The 15,584-nt window shown below is 40.2% G+C and overlaps 1 protein-coding gene across 1 annotated transcript in view; it reads left to right on the top strand.

The window, feature by feature from the left end:
* Nucleotides 1-15,584, top strand: part of GHR (growth hormone receptor) — a 132,260-nt gene that overhangs the window by 61,620 nt on the left and 55,056 nt on the right. The window lies entirely within an intron of this gene.

Genomic DNA, 15,584 nt, shown 5'->3' with positions numbered 1-15,584 from the left:
AAAAGTGTTTAGAAAATGTGTACAGCCCACAAAATTACATTTCTCAGGCCTGATACAGAGCCTTCTCTCTGGATAAACGCTGACAGTACAAGAGTTGATGACAGTATATAAATCTAGTGTATTGTTTGTGATTGATTGGATTTTAGGGTTTTTTTTAATTGAATTGTCATTAGTGTGCAGACATAAAACAGCATGTGTGTAAGAACTGAGCATAGTAAGAAGGAATCCATCTAATTCCATGTAAAGAAAAGTTAATCCCTTGGAGGTATAAGGGGGGCAGTACTTGCATGGACAAGCAGGCTATGAAGGAGAGCAGGAGTCAGGGAGGGGAGCTGGCATCTGTTCTTTTCTGTTCTTTTCTGCATATTCATAAAGGACTCTGCAAAGGAGGCAAACACTGAGAAAAGCAAGGATTTTGCCAGTGCTCTGCTAAACTGTGCAGGGACAGCTGAAGAGCTGCAGAAAGTCCATACAAGGCGAGTGCCTGGGTAATAAATCAGCACATGCTACTCTGTGTAGACAAATGTAGAGCTATGCCTGTAAGCAAAACACAGCCCTAACGTGGCATGTGAGTTGACGGGCTCCAGGCATTATGACTCAGAGCTGGGATTTTGCCACTGTGGCATGCTGTCCATGAGGAGGTCCACTAACCACTCATCAGAGCTTCGTGTGTCCCCACCCCAAAAATGTGCAGCACAGCTGGAAAAAGAGAAGGCCAACAAGGATGGGCAAAGCTCTGGAACAGATTCTGTGGAGGTCTTCCTCCATGTGTTATTCCAAGCTGTTATTCCTCGAATGCCCCCAAAATTTGGTGTCCTGAAGTGAAGAACCAACAGCCTCAACAACAAAGGTGTCCCTCACATGTGCTCTCACCCACTGTGGCAGGGATGCTGGGTGCAGATACTACCTGATGGCAGGGTACAGGTTGCATCAAGCCATACCCTGGAGGGGAGAATCCCGCTGGCATAGTTAATTTTACGCTGTGTCCCAGTGTGTGCAGAGTAGTGAACATAATTCTTTCTGGGCCAAGTCTTCTTTATACTAATTATCGCATCTGTTACAAGCTGTCTGAAGTAACATACTCAAAAATAGTGTTAATTGAGAAAAAAACTACACAGCCAATTTCTGAAACAAGGCAGTAAGAGTATTTCCATTGTCTGACCACCTTGTGCTAGAGTTTAAAGACATTATGTTATTGAGTGGGAGAGATAGAAACGCAGTGCAGAATTAGGGCAGCTCCTGTGTTGGTATGTTCTCCTGTATAATGGTATTTGTGCTATTTCCACAGCAAATACTGGAAATAGTCAAGTCTGTAGTCAGCTTCAGGGAGTCCTTGGCTCCTTTTCTGCTTTTGGTATGAAATGAGTACCATTCCAGTTAAAGTAAAAAAAAAAAAAAACAAACACAAAACAAATCCAAACTGAACAAAACCCACAACAACAACAAACACAAAAAAAAAAAAAAAAAAAAAAAAAAAAAAAAAAAAAAAAAAAAAGGGGCGGGGGGTAAAAAACACCAGCAGAAAAAAAACAAACTTCAGAACATTTCAGAACAAGGATGGGCAGTACTCAGCGTCTCTTCTGGTAGTTCCTTCTGCAGCCAGGTTTTTCCAGCTGAGGAGGCTTTATCCCTCCTCGGGAACTGCAGGCATGTCCAAGAACACAGGCTCTTGGCAGCAATCAGGGACTGTCTGATGTAGCTGGAGAACTGAAAATAACTCTAAGGGGAAAAGACGTAAAAGATTTTAGGCAACAATGCTCTTAGTTTTTAGTGTATTTTCTGTGATTAGAGAATTGGAGGTTAAGGATGTTTCTTGTATGGTTCTCTTATCCCAAAAATAAGTAGCTGAACACTTTGTCCACAGATTTCCTACAGGACATAGTGGATTGTATCAAACCTGCTGTCACTTGTGAAATCTGAATTCTCTGACTTTTTGAATTGTATGGAAAAAATTCCGTCATTGAAATCAATGTTCAGTCTTTGTTTTATACACTTTCGTAGTGCAGTTGCCTTATTTTCCAATTTCTTAATTTATGTTAAAGGCAAAGTTGTTCAGCTAACCATAATCTTGGATGAATATTTATAAATAAAACCTTAGGTGGAAAAAAAAATTGTGGAGTTTGGATCACTACATTGTTTTAACGGGTGAGCAGCTTTCAAATAATTGTTTTCAGTGCCTGTTAATTTCAATCAATCTCACCATCCAGAGCTGTGGGAGAATTATGACCTGGTCACCCATCTAAGGCAAGATGCAGTGTAATTTAAAAATGAAAGATCCCTAGCCTATACTACTATTACATTTTGATTTAAAATAAGTGAAATGTTCAGTAGTAGTAGTAGTAGTAGTAGTATAGTGTGTTGTGATAAACGGTCTTTATAGAGGGCTCTTGGTGTCTCCATACACAGTTCAGACTTGGCAGAACTATATACATAGATTTAAATGACCACAGCTTCTTAAAGAGGATCATGCACTTAAGAATATCAGAATACTTAACAGAGATTTAATATAGAATCATAACAAACTGTTTGACCAGAATTATTTTTATTTGACTGCTGAGGGAAACAGAGATACGGAGAAACAGTACATTCCCAGAGGTCTTAAGGGTTGCGAACAGGATAGCTCAGCAGAGGAAAAAACTAAAATCCTAATAGAGGGCAAGGTTTCTCATTTTACTGGGTTTTGCACTTTTCTATTATATTAGTGATAAAGGTAATGTTTTTAAAGTATGCACTCTACTGATAGATTATGATCCAGTAATACTGTGAACAACCTTTTTTGATGTTTCAGTTACTGGAAGATCAATACATCCTTGCATTTGCAGGTCAAACTTGGTGGAAGAAAATTTCTCTTGCGTTTGTTTTTATTTTGTGTTTTACTTAACTTTTACTATTACTTTAAATATTCCCCTCACTGAAAGCAGATAGAGAGCTTTTGTTTATAAAAATGCTAATATAGCATTTATTAGCTCTTAGTCCACTGAGAATAAAAAATTCCTGGCAAGTAACATCTTGACAATTTCACTTATACAATTTATGAGAATACTTTGGGTTTTCTGAAAGAGAGATGTGTGTTTGTGGAATGATACGAAGAATGTCTGAAGCCTGAAAAAAATATGTAAAATACGCAGAGAAAAAGGTGTTACAGTACAGGCCATGCTGTTTAACAAGGATAGATTCATGAAGATGTAATGGCAGACCGAGAACACTCGCTGTGCAGGATACTAAAGAAACCTGCAGAAGGGGGTTCAGATTTCTATTTCCTGTGATCATCAGTCCAGCAAGTGCAATTAGGTGTAAGGTGGAGCCAGTTTCCTCTTAGAAGTGCACACAGAAGAACAAGGAGCTGTGGTCAGGAGCTATGACAGCAAACATCCACTTGGACATAAGCAGGAAGTTCCTCCCCAGTAAATGATTAAGAATTGGATCAGCCTAGAGAGGCTTCAGGAACTCTGTCTTTGAAGATATTTAACATGGGCTTGGACAAGGGCCCTAGCAGCTTGACCTAACTTTGAAGTTGGCCTTTTTGAAGATGAACTAGACAGCCACCAAAGAGAATTCCCATTTGAATTATTCTGTGCTTATGTGATCCTGGGTGGGCTGAGGTGGCAGTTCATCAGAGGTGACCTCTATTAAGGACCTGATACCCAACCGTTCATAGAGAGCAAGCCCTCTGTATGAAGTGGATTTGTATGTCCACACAGGCTGCAATACTTTTTCAGTAACTAATGACAATTCCATCATCTGATATGTATTAAATTGAAAGGTAGGTACAGCTTATCTTTATTCTGAATGAACAACATTCACTGTTTACTAATTTTCAGTTGCAATAGTATTTAAATACTTTTAGGAGCAAATTTTCACACGTTATATGTACTGCAGTTTACAGTCCTATAAAGGTTAATTTATTAATCTCTGACAGAACATTTAAACTTCAAAGGATTAAGTGTGGCTGTTAGACCTTAGTTTCATTCTATAAGAAGCTGAAAACCATTTGCACTCAACAGCACTCAAAATTAAAGGGGGAAAATTGCCAGGCTAATGAAATGGGTATGGGAAGCTAATACTAGAAAATGGTAAAATGTGCTAAGGAATGCCAGTTCTGCAAGATCCATGGCTCTGAGTGCTCACTGAGCAGAATATGAAAGTGCAAACAAAGAAAATATTGGAAGACAAGAGCACTTTTAAAAACGTGAACGGAGTATGAAACTTCCATTGAAAAAGGGGGGATAAACTAAGAAGGCTGATACTGCTTTTCTCTGCATATGAACACAAAATGGGTTCCAGCAAAGAGTTTTTAGGCTTTCGCTTTTCTAGTTGGGGGGGGGAGGAGGCGGGAAGTGAAGATATTACACTCTGAAAACAAATTGTGGCCTAAATCCATCAGGCTCATGATGGCTTGACATGATCTTATGAGGAGACAAATGGAATCTACAGAGGGTATTGTCTCCTCTGGCAGGGGAGTTGGACTCGATGATCTTCGGAGGTCCCTTCCAACCCCTAATATTCTGTGATTCTGTGATTGTCACGGAAGCTGATGTTTGTTTCTATGTCAGAATGGTAAGCCCCAAGTCTGCCTGCTGTAACTAATGGTGGATTTATAACGTTTGACCTTGATTTGTAAGCTGGACAGCTTTTGTCAGCAGGACATAGAGCTCTCATAATTATGGCCTTTCCTTCCCAGCGAGTGGTACCATTTTACTGACAGAGGCACAAGCATTTAAAATAATGTTTTGTTTCCTTTTGTGAAGAATAGTAAGAGGTTCCAGGGAGAGAATAAGATTTGCTGTTAGAAACACTCTTGGTAGGTCTAGAAATGTGCAACTATCATTTTCCTAGTCTTGCTACCAGATGTCTAAGGAGCCTGTTTCCATATCTTGTTGTGGTGAAAACCTGCAGTGAATCAGCAGAATTTTGTACATTGTTCTACAAATACTGGTTTTCTAGCTCTGTTGTGACCTGTGTAAAATCTTTGGAATAAGACAAAAAGAAGACATGGATGGAAGGTTAAGAAAAACTAAAGATCATTTGGCCACTAGAGGGAAACACAAGCAGCAAGTGTGTGTTAGCTGCTTTTTTTTTGCATATTCATCTGAATATTTTAATCTCTTGTCTTCATATGAATAGAGACAATAAATGAAGTGATTTTCAGTATTGCAGTTTAAGTCAAGAATGAACTGGACAGCAGAGTATGCCCAGAGTAAACTGAAAATAAGAATAAAAATACCAGTACAAGGGAAATCAAACTCAGGGAGACTATAAAAAATGCTTTGTACCATGGAAGCTGCATAGTGCTGGCTCACAAAGAGGGGCAGAGTCTGTAAGATTGTCTTCTTTTTTAGTTTAGAGTTTACCTAGTTAGTGTTCCTGTGCAGTAGCAGGGAAGAAATAATTTTGGGTCTTTGATTGCGTCAGGAGTGATTTTCTGGGAGGAGAGTCTTGCTTCTGAAAAGCCCCAGAAGTTCTCACCACATCTTCAAATATTACTCTTTTCATCCCAATCTGAATCCCTGAACCACATATTATTAAACTGAAGAACAACAGCATGATTTTGTAATAGTTAAATAGCTGTTCTGCATGATCCCTATTGAGTCATGGGTTTGTTCAGTCACAGATTAATTTAAATCAGAAGAAAACCCTTCAGCTCTCTAGCTCAACTGCCTGCTGAAAGCAGGGCTGATTTTGAAGTAAGATCAAGTTGCTCAGGGCTTTGACAAGTTTTAAATGTCCTCAGCAATGGCAACTCCACAAAACTCCTGGCAAACGCATTGCTGTCCTTGACCATCCTCACTGTGAGGAAAAAAAAATCAATCTTTATGTCTAACGAGAATTTCCTTTACAGCAGCTTCTGCTGCCTCCACCAGTTCTGCATCTCTCATGGTCTCCACAGCTGAACCTGCTGTAGATCTTGACATTCCCTACCAGCTCTTCAGTAACGGCAGGTCCCACAAAGCATTACCATCAGTTGGCCTGTCCAGTGTCTGCAGTGAAAAATTGTCACTGAGGGACTTCTGTAGTCTGGATTTTGAAAGTAAATCTTCTTTATCCAACATTTCTGGGGAGATGCTTTAGAAGATTGATTGACAGTAACACAAGAATGACGGACACACTTTAACCACGATTCAGCTCAACCTAAAGTAGATGTCCATCAAACATTTTGTGAATTGCACCTGTTTTGCTCCACTGATTATCAGCTCTTCAGACTGTCCTGTGTATCCATCTTAAATGGATTATCCTCATGAATGTCTAACATTGAATTTCATTAATCTCACCTTTGCTGAGTCTTACATAAATTACCCCATCTTTTTATAGCTTTTGAATATCAAAATCCATTCTGCAAGTCAGGGTACAAACCTACTGAAGATTAATGCACTTTGATTTAGAAAAACACTTTTATTTGCACTAAATATCATGTTCCTTTGATCCAAAATATTTTTGAATCTTTTAAATTAATGTAGGCTATAGGGGCTTTCTCATTAGTTGGGCACATTTGCTGACATGTTGATAACTTTGTCTTCTGTTTCTGTTCCACAGTGACATATTGTAATGTTTGGCTGGATTAAGCAGTATGAATTTGTTCGGTCTGTGCAAGACTAGACAAAGTTTCAAAAACTGTTGATAGAACAGATCTGTCATGGTCAGGTATGTGGAAAAATGCCACTCTGACCAGGAGTTCAAAGGAAAGCAAACAAATCACTTGCCGGCATCTTGGGGAAAAAAACTCAGATACACTGACCTTCTGGAGAAGGTTCACAGGTTCTTTTCTGTCTGTTTCAGTGTGTGTAAAATTTAGTGGTAATGGAGTGAAAAGGTGTTTTTTCTTTTAACTTGCAGGCTTCCTTTCCCTGCCAAAGAGCCTCATTCTTAAACGAGGCTAAATATCTCTCTCTAATTAGTAGCAGATGCAGCAATACGTGCACAAGCGTGTGTCAAGAGAACATTTGGAAATCATAGCAGAAGGTACCGTGCCAGATACGAAAGGAATATGTGAAGCTGAAGCAAGGAGTTGATAGGGGAGTTCAACAGTTGTTTTGTAAAGATAGGGAGGGAAGGGGGACAGCTGTTATGGGTTTTTAGATAACACTGCAAATCACGCACATGACCCCTGCTTCTCTCCAGCAACGGTCTTCATCTGTTATTTAGATATGTCAGAAATGCATACAAGTTAGAAGAGACACCTCCATAATTTCTCTTAAAAAACATGTTTGAAGCATTTACAGATTTTCCTCCTCCAGAAGCTTTTTAGCAGTGCAACGTCCACATTTTCATTTTCAGTTTTTTTCTCTTTCTATCACATTACTGTCTGAGGGACAAAACAGCTGCAAAGATATTAATGACTGTACCAAGACAGACAGAAAAAAATCCTCCTACAAAGAACACAGTGGCAGACAGAATTAAAGAGAAAATATTTTTTCTGTCACCTCTTTTAGCAATGCTGCTACTATACTGTCATTATTTTTATTACTTCTGATGATGTTAAAAATACAGAAAGTATATGTTTAATTTAAATTGTTATTGGACCCCTTAAATATACTTGCACCATTCTCAACATACCCAGCCCTTCTATTTCAAATGCATCCTAATGCTAATTCTTAAAACTATTTTTTGTTCTGGTTTGTTTGTTTGTTTTTTGTTATTATTTTAGAATGGTGCCACTGATAAATATTTGGAGTTTCACTGCAAGGTTTCTGTCAGTAGTGCTCAACACCATGACTGCAGTCCCTTATGTACTAGATGGACTGTGATTTAAAAATTTTGATGTTTTAAGTGCGTTTTTTAACCAGCCTTTGTAGCCTAATCCAAAATAGTTTGTTACCTGAGAAAGAGATTAAAAATGTATTTTTAAATATGGTTGCAGAAGTAGGATCAATCTTAGGGGTCATCAGTGAACACTGGAGTGCAGAGCCTTTGATGAGCACTTGACCCACAGTGGCATGACCAAGGGTGTAGAGTGGCACCTCTTGTGTTATATGGATAAGTAGCATCCAGCAGTATTGATGCAGATCTTATGTCCACTTCCTCTTCTAGGGTGCTCTGCAGAGGAAAGATGATTCCAGGAAATCTAGTTTTGCATTTCCACAGAGCCAGTTTTTGGTGTTAGGAGTACTGAAATGAGGTTGATAGTCCTACTTGCAGTGGCAAGTGTTATCAGAAACACATTTTTATTCTTTTTTGAGAATATCATAACTGCTGCCACATGGTTCCCACTTTCATCGTTGTTTCTTTGCGTGATGAAAAGAGAGGAGACAGGCCTCATGAAAGCAAAGAGAACTCAGTGGTGGCTTGACAAATCCATAATACCCTGTGTGAAGGCTACAGAACAGTGCCATAGGGTAGGGTGTCTGACCTCACTATGCTGGAGGAATTCTCATCAGTTGCTGTTTCCCAAGAAGAGGTGTTGGATAATTTGGAGAGCTTCTCTGTAGACACAAATTCAAACTGACTGGTGTTAAGTCACAAGGAGTGTTTTTGGTTCGTAAGTGTAGAAAGTGATTAAGACACTTTCTTTTCAGAAATATTTTTCAGAAGTACATCAAAATCATGTCAGTTAACAGAAATATATGGCTTTGCTGTAAGTAGAATATATTTCTCTAAAATATATTTAACAGAGATAAATTGCAACTGAAAATTTGTAACCTATACTTACACCAAATGAGCTTTCAGTTACTTATTTTTAGAGTTACTAAACATTTTCTACCTAATATTTATTCTTACATAAGCTTTATTTTTTAACCTTTTTGTAGAACATAGCTGTAGAAACAGTTCTGTACTCTGCTGTAATTATTGCTCAGATCTAGTACTTTGCTAGTAATCATTCTTTTTAATGAATCATGAAGGATCCATAAAATATATTCATAATATTTATTTTACTGTTGTTAAGTCTGTGTGTTCTTGCAGGATTGTGCAATCTGGAGAGCTTTATAAATACTTACAAATACTGCTGACAAGCTGGAGTCAGTCCAGCGTAGGGCCACAAGGATGGGTAGAGGTTGGGAGCACAGGATGTATAACAGGAAGCTGAAGAAATCAGGTTTGTTTTCCATTATCTACAGGAGCTTTCATGGACAAGCCAGTTTCTTCTGAATGGTACACACAAAATAGCAAGGGGCAATGGTCATAAACTGCAGCAGAAGGTGACCCATTTGAACATAAGGAAAAAATTATTCCCTTGTGAATGAAGCAGGCTTTGTTTGAGAGGCCACAACATCTTTGTTTCTGATGACACTTGAAGCAGGACAGGGCAAGGCCCTCAGCAGCCTGATCTAACTTCAAGGATGGCCTTGCTTCAATTATGAGTTTGGACCAGATGACCCCCAGAAGTCCTTCCCAACCTAATTATTCTGTCATTCTCATAAATAAATGCATCACAGATAAGCTCAACATTGTGTGTTCCTTTGCACATCCACGCTCACTGGTGGTAGAATCACTGTAGGCAGTGTTGCTAACGCTTTACGTGATTACAGTTGCCTAAGTCTTCCTACTGAAATGTTCCCAGTTGCCTGTAGCTCACCAGGGAATTATCTTTTACTGTGTTTGTGGAAATGTGCTCAGATTTCAGTACTCCCGCAAGAATTCTCAGTGTTGTGTGTGTGTTCAGTAGAAACTTGCTTGCTCTTAGTGACTAAAATCTCCAAAGACCCTCACATCACAGTTTGCTTAGGCTCTCCTAGCAATTAGCACTGACGAGCCTGCATGTGCTGCTGATGGAGGATATCTGAGCACACTCTGTCCCAGGGCTGCAGAGACAGAGTGGACTTTCTCTGGGTGGCTGCAGCCAGCTGCTGCAGGCTGGGCCGAGGCCAAGCCCTGGAGAGGAGAGCAGGAAGCCTGTCTCTTGTGTGTGTTCAGTGACCCCCTTGTTGGTGCCAACACAGTGTGGAGGGGGGAGCAGGTTCAAATTTACTGCGGACAAGAGCTACAGTGGGGGAAAGGGATACAGGCAAGCTGTGTATGCAGCTGTGTGAATGTGAGCTGAAAGAATCTTACTGGCCCTGAGGATGCCTGTCTTTAAGACCTACCTGCTTATGTGCTTTTGGGGCTGCTTCTCCATATTCCAGGAGAAGCTCCCTGGAGTTATTTATATTTTCTTGGGAAAGTCCTTTAGAATAAGCTTACCTGTGGTGCAATTGGATCCTGCTCTCTCTACAGACTCTGTGTGTTACCTGGTCTTGGCTGGTAAATGTCATGCAGATACTCCCACTCCCTAAAAGGTGATCTGGCATTGCCTAACTTCAGGACAGATGAGATAAGCTGCAGCCATGATCTGTGTTTGTCTGACAAGAATAAACCTGCAGTCCTGCATCCAGGGCATGCTGCAGCACAGGACAGCAGGTGTGATGGACATGCAGCCAAGGAGCTAGGCTGGACTGGTTCTGAGAGGGTGGAAAAGAGAGCACCTGTAGAGCAGCTTCCCATGTGTTGGAGGACCCTGTGGCAAGCAAAGAAAATACTAGCGTTATCTGAGCAGAAAATTTGTGACCAACCACAAGAGCTTGAAGACTCAATCCTATGGCAAGAAGTCAGAATCAAATGGGAGGTTTGTGATACTGACAAGGGATTACACTGACAAAGAAATTTATAGAAAACCTCTGCATAAGCCCTATAGTCTACTTGCTACCACAGCCTGAACTAGAACTGGATTTCTTCATCTCATTGGTCTCCTGCTTCATATCGAAGAGGTGCAAATCTCACTGGCAAAGTGCGTGTCCAAGCACACACTTGGAGCACCAGCAATTAGACCTTTCCTGTCCAGGCAGCGTTGTTGCATTTGGCATTCTGGAGGGTTGGCTCATATTGATTTCATGTTTTCTTCCTGTGTACATCCGTCTTTTTTCTACTGTGCACTAGAGCTACATAAAGGGAGCATAAATCTGCTGGGGGCTGAGATTCATCTAGGCACTGCACCAGAAGTGCACCAGTTTGGTCTCATTTAGAAGTATCAGATTAGCATTTTAAGACATTAAAAAGGATATGCTTTATTACATTTCTTTCTCAGTTTAATCTGAATGGGCCTGTGCTACATTTTGCATAAATGTCCCAAAGGGAAATTGTCAGATACACCCTGTTCAGAAATTATAAGTGTGGTAGATCCAGTCCCACCCTCTGATCATTTTATAATGAATTTGTGTCTTTTTTAGTGTGAGTGGTAGAACTTAAATTGCTCAGGAGCCACTGTAATGCTGACATTTTTAATTTATAAGCCAGCTTTTTTAAAAGCTGATGAAATTTTAATGTCTTTTCAACGTATTTTTGATGTGAACTTAAAAGATGGTTTTCATAGAAGAAATTGCCATTGTCAGGGTCAACAAGAGGTTTCTCATCAGGATGCCTGTGACAAAAAGTAAATCCATATATAAATTTTGTAACAAATGGCTAAATGCTGCAGCAGCTGCTCTATAGAAGGCTTTTAGAAAGGATTACAAGGATTCTGTGGCAGCAGTTTGCAGGGAACTTGGCAGAATTTTATGGACTTGATACCTCTTAATTTGTGAAACTTGTGAGGTTCATTTGGTGGTGTTTGTTGTTGAAGTCCTTAAACATGCTTTGGTACGTGCTCATGGTCACATAGCAGAGCTGTAGTTCTCATTCATCCTTCTGGACTTCAATTTGCAAAACAAAATTCACACAGATTTTCACCAAATCATGTTTTCTGATTTTTTAGGTAGTTGAGTTCTGTTGTCTTGACAGCAAAACCTCAGTGTTCCCTGTGGAGCAGGTCCCACTATGGTCAGATGCACCTTAATTCTACTACTTCAAGATGCCACAGTAAATCCCTTCATGAATATTTTCCTTTTCCTTTATTTTCTTTCCCGAATTGAGCTACACTAGCCAGCTTTCACCCTCCCATTTCACAGTGTTTGTGGGGAACTTTTGGCCCCAAACCATGCCAGGAGGCTGCCCCTTGGTAGCAGCCTGCTCTCCTGGGCATTCAGCAGCAGTGTGGCTGTGCTCCCAGACTGGTGCTTATATAGTAATTTGTAAGTGAGCCTGAGAGGTGTCATTTACAGACAGGAGAAAGTGTAGACTTCAAGAGAAAGAGGATGGGACTTTACACCTTTCAAACCACAAATTTCATGCTATCTTTGCCTTACTTCTCCTTCTGAGCTCTCCCTATTTACATTATACATAACTCTGGTTTCCCTGCAGCAGTAAAATTGGAATAGCCATTTCTGGCACAGAGCTATCAACTAACATGAGCTTGCTCAATATTTTTTCGACTAGAAGAAGAAGAGAAAGTTTGTATAGTGTTTGTGTTACATAGCAAGTCTTACTAAATTTGTGACTTTCTGTCCAGGGATGACAAAACTAGGCTGTCTGATCAAATAAAGTCTAATCTATTTTGTAGTAGAAAAAAAATATTTTAAAACATCATCAGTTGGTATTCATGCTGTCTTCCTTTCAGGGTTCTCTTTTCAAAAGCTTTGCAAAGCAGTAATAGCTGTGCCAAAGAAGACACAAAACTCCTTTAGCCTTGAATCCTATCTCCTGTATCTTCGATCGTTGCTTACCAAATGTGCAGGGGAGAGCAAAAGAATGGAGCAAACCCTGAATATTCTGCCTTCCTCCAGTGATGTGTGTCTTGGGGGGTTGGAGCCAGAGATAGTGCCTTGATATTTATAACTTTTGAATATTTTTTCCTGTAAAGTTGATGATTGTTCCCTTGAATCTTTTATTTAGTTTTTTTGATAGGCTTGTCTGAGAACAGTTTAGGATAGGAAGTAGTTTTCCTTTCCAGCTCTGCTGAAGTGGGGAGAAAGAGATGTGTCTGTGAGTCCACACATGCGTGTGTTTTCTCCTGCCCTCCACACCATGGTGGTTTCATCCTCAGAGGTTACCTCCATTGTAAGACTCTCTACAGTGCAACCAGGTGAGGGCAGACCGGAGCAGCAAGAGCCCCATCCCGCAAATCCACTGCTTTCAAACATGGCAACAGCTGTTTGGAAGAAGTTTACAGGCTTTCTGCAGTAGTAATGGAAAACAACTCTGACTTACCTTCTGCACGGCAGATACTCCTTCTTTGTAGTGCTGCTCCTCTATATGCTTAAGCAACTGATACTTCAATCTGCTCCTTTGAAAAGGTCTTGGCACTTTTATGAGAAAAAGGATCCTAAGTTGTGCTCAAAGTATTTGCTGAGTGATTTCTAAAAGAAGAAAACTTGTGAAAACATATTTGAGTTATAGTTTGTTGAGGCATACGAGACACATTCAGAGGGCCAGGTGTAGATTAATCTGTCAGCGTTTGCCACTGTCATAGGAATTTCCAACATGTGCCACCATGTTCTGTGCCCTCAGGACTCCAAAGGGCCTGGGCTTGGTTTCGCAGCTCAGATAACTAACAGCACAAACATCTTGCCAACAGACCGAGACCTACGCTGACCTACAATAGCATTGTACAAGCACTTTAATAAACATAACAGGTCTATCTGCACCTTATGTGATAAAATTATGCCCTGTGCAAGGGGCCAGTGCAAATTTAGGCATGGTGTGAAGCCCTTGGTATGGTACATAATGGAGCTGGGGCAGATTTGCACAAAATAATGGTGTGTTCCTTATTGAAAAGCTATTCTAAAAATTAAGAACACCAGAGTACTTAGCATGAGCAAACTGCTTTCCCTTACCTGCTTAGGAATAGCTAAACTGTTTGGAATGGAGATTTCCATTAAAGACAGTCACCTGATACTGAGATTGTCACCTCAAATGAATAAATTATAGCAAAGCATCAAGCAATTGAATACCAGATTTGGTAGTGGGATGTGTAAGGAAGACTTAGCAGATGGCATTGTTAGCTCTGCTACTGATACACGATTTATTTTAACATCTTTCTGGCCTCTCATATCTCTGTTCTGTCATGTGGACACTGTCTACCCACTCTCACTACTCATCTTCCAAAAAATTTTATCTCTTACACTAAAATAAGGTACCAAAAATGTCTTAAGTTTTTGAGTTTTGTTTTACAGTTATAACTGTGATCTCTTACTTACCATAATTTTCCTTATTTCTCCTTTCAAACTTTGCTTAACTCAAGCTTAACCATCTACATACAAACCTGGAATTTTTTGAGTTATACATCAGTATTTCCCATGTTCTTTGGTTCCTTGTTTTGTTGGAATATTTTATGCTTTGATATTCATAATTTTAATCATGATTAGACATTTTCACTTATTCTTACTGCTAGAACTAAGAAGTACAATGAAATAATTAAATGAAAGTGAAAAAAAATGCCTTCTGTTTTTCAAATTCCAAACAAAACAAAGCTACCTTAAGTAAGTTTGTATAAAAATCCTTGCTATTGTTATATCCTAAACTGGCTTGCATGTTCCTCTTTAATAAACATATGTCTCAGATTTGTTGGAGCCAGAATTGCTGGAGCTGGTTATACTGTCAACACAGAGATGTTATGCAAAATTTCAGGTTCATTGAATCAATGTAAATTACCCTCCACAAGTCTGTGTGTGGCAATTGTTCCTGCTGCTGGAGTCACACCACAAGTCAAGACAAGGGACTGACTGAATTTCTACTTGCGCCTCTTACTCCATGCCAGGTGCCCCCGCATCATTTTTAAGCTGTGTAGAATCACAGACACTCAGCTTTAGGTACCTCATACAGAGCAAGGGTGGTTTTTCACTTTGGATTCTTTCCCCAAAATAAGCACTTCATTGCCAGTGAAAGAATTGGACTCTTCTGTGCTTGACTGCTCATTCCCAAACCCTTGCTGCTGCTACACGCATGCTGGCACAAGCTTTTTTGCAGTCACATGGGAAGCTGGTTTGATTTGGCTGGAAAACACTCCTTTTTTTTCCCCCAGTGTTAGCTGTCAGCTGCTTCCCTTCCCTGGTCCAGCGTGCCACCTGGTTGTAGGGGCTCTTGGAGCAGGAGAGAGCAAGTGGCCTGGGAGCCTCCTTCTTTCCGTGGCACAGCCAGCTGTGCCTGCTGCAGGAGCTGACTGAACTGCAGTCAAGGAGGAGAGGTAAGTATCATCAGATGGCAGATCAGAGCACCTCAGCTTCTTCCTCAGGGGCATCAGTTAAGCTCTTTGAAGTTAGAAGGCAAGAATCCATGTCTTTGCACCCAGAGCCAAGGTGCCCAGGGAGAAGAAAAGTGGTAGAGCCCACCCAGAACAAGGAAGGCTTTGGGGCAACACTGGTGGCATGTGTCCATAGCACACAGGGAAGCATTCAGTTGAGGGAGTTCTGGCAACACTCTGCTGGGATAGTTAAAGAGATGCCAGGCTTATTTATAGAGACATAACATTGCAGAATGGAAAGATTACTTGTGCTCTCTCACTTTGATGGTAGCAGGGAACTCACAAAGAGATTACACAGTCTGTAGCTCCTACTTGATCCAAATACATTATTTTAGGACATTATTTCATTTACTGTTCAGGTTTCTTTGCCATACCTTTCGTTACCATAAATATGATAGCTTTATATGTTCAAGGAAATCCCTGATAGCATTAGATCCTCCTGGGGGCAACCAAGGGACCAAACTGAGCAAGGTCAGTTTAAATGAGGTTCTTAGGTACCTGATGTCATGATAAAACTGCATCAGACAGTTGTGTCAAAACATATTTCTGGTCCATAAGGGTA

The sequence above is a fragment of the Chaetura pelagica genome, unplaced genomic scaffold (genome assembly GCF_000747805.2).
Source record: "Chaetura pelagica isolate M959 unplaced genomic scaffold, ChaPel_1.0 scaffold697, whole genome shotgun sequence".
Lineage (NCBI taxonomy): Eukaryota > Metazoa > Chordata > Aves > Apodiformes > Apodidae > Chaetura > Chaetura pelagica.
The sequence above is the reverse complement of the archived record's forward strand: the minus strand, read 5'-3'. Positions and strand labels throughout refer to the sequence as shown.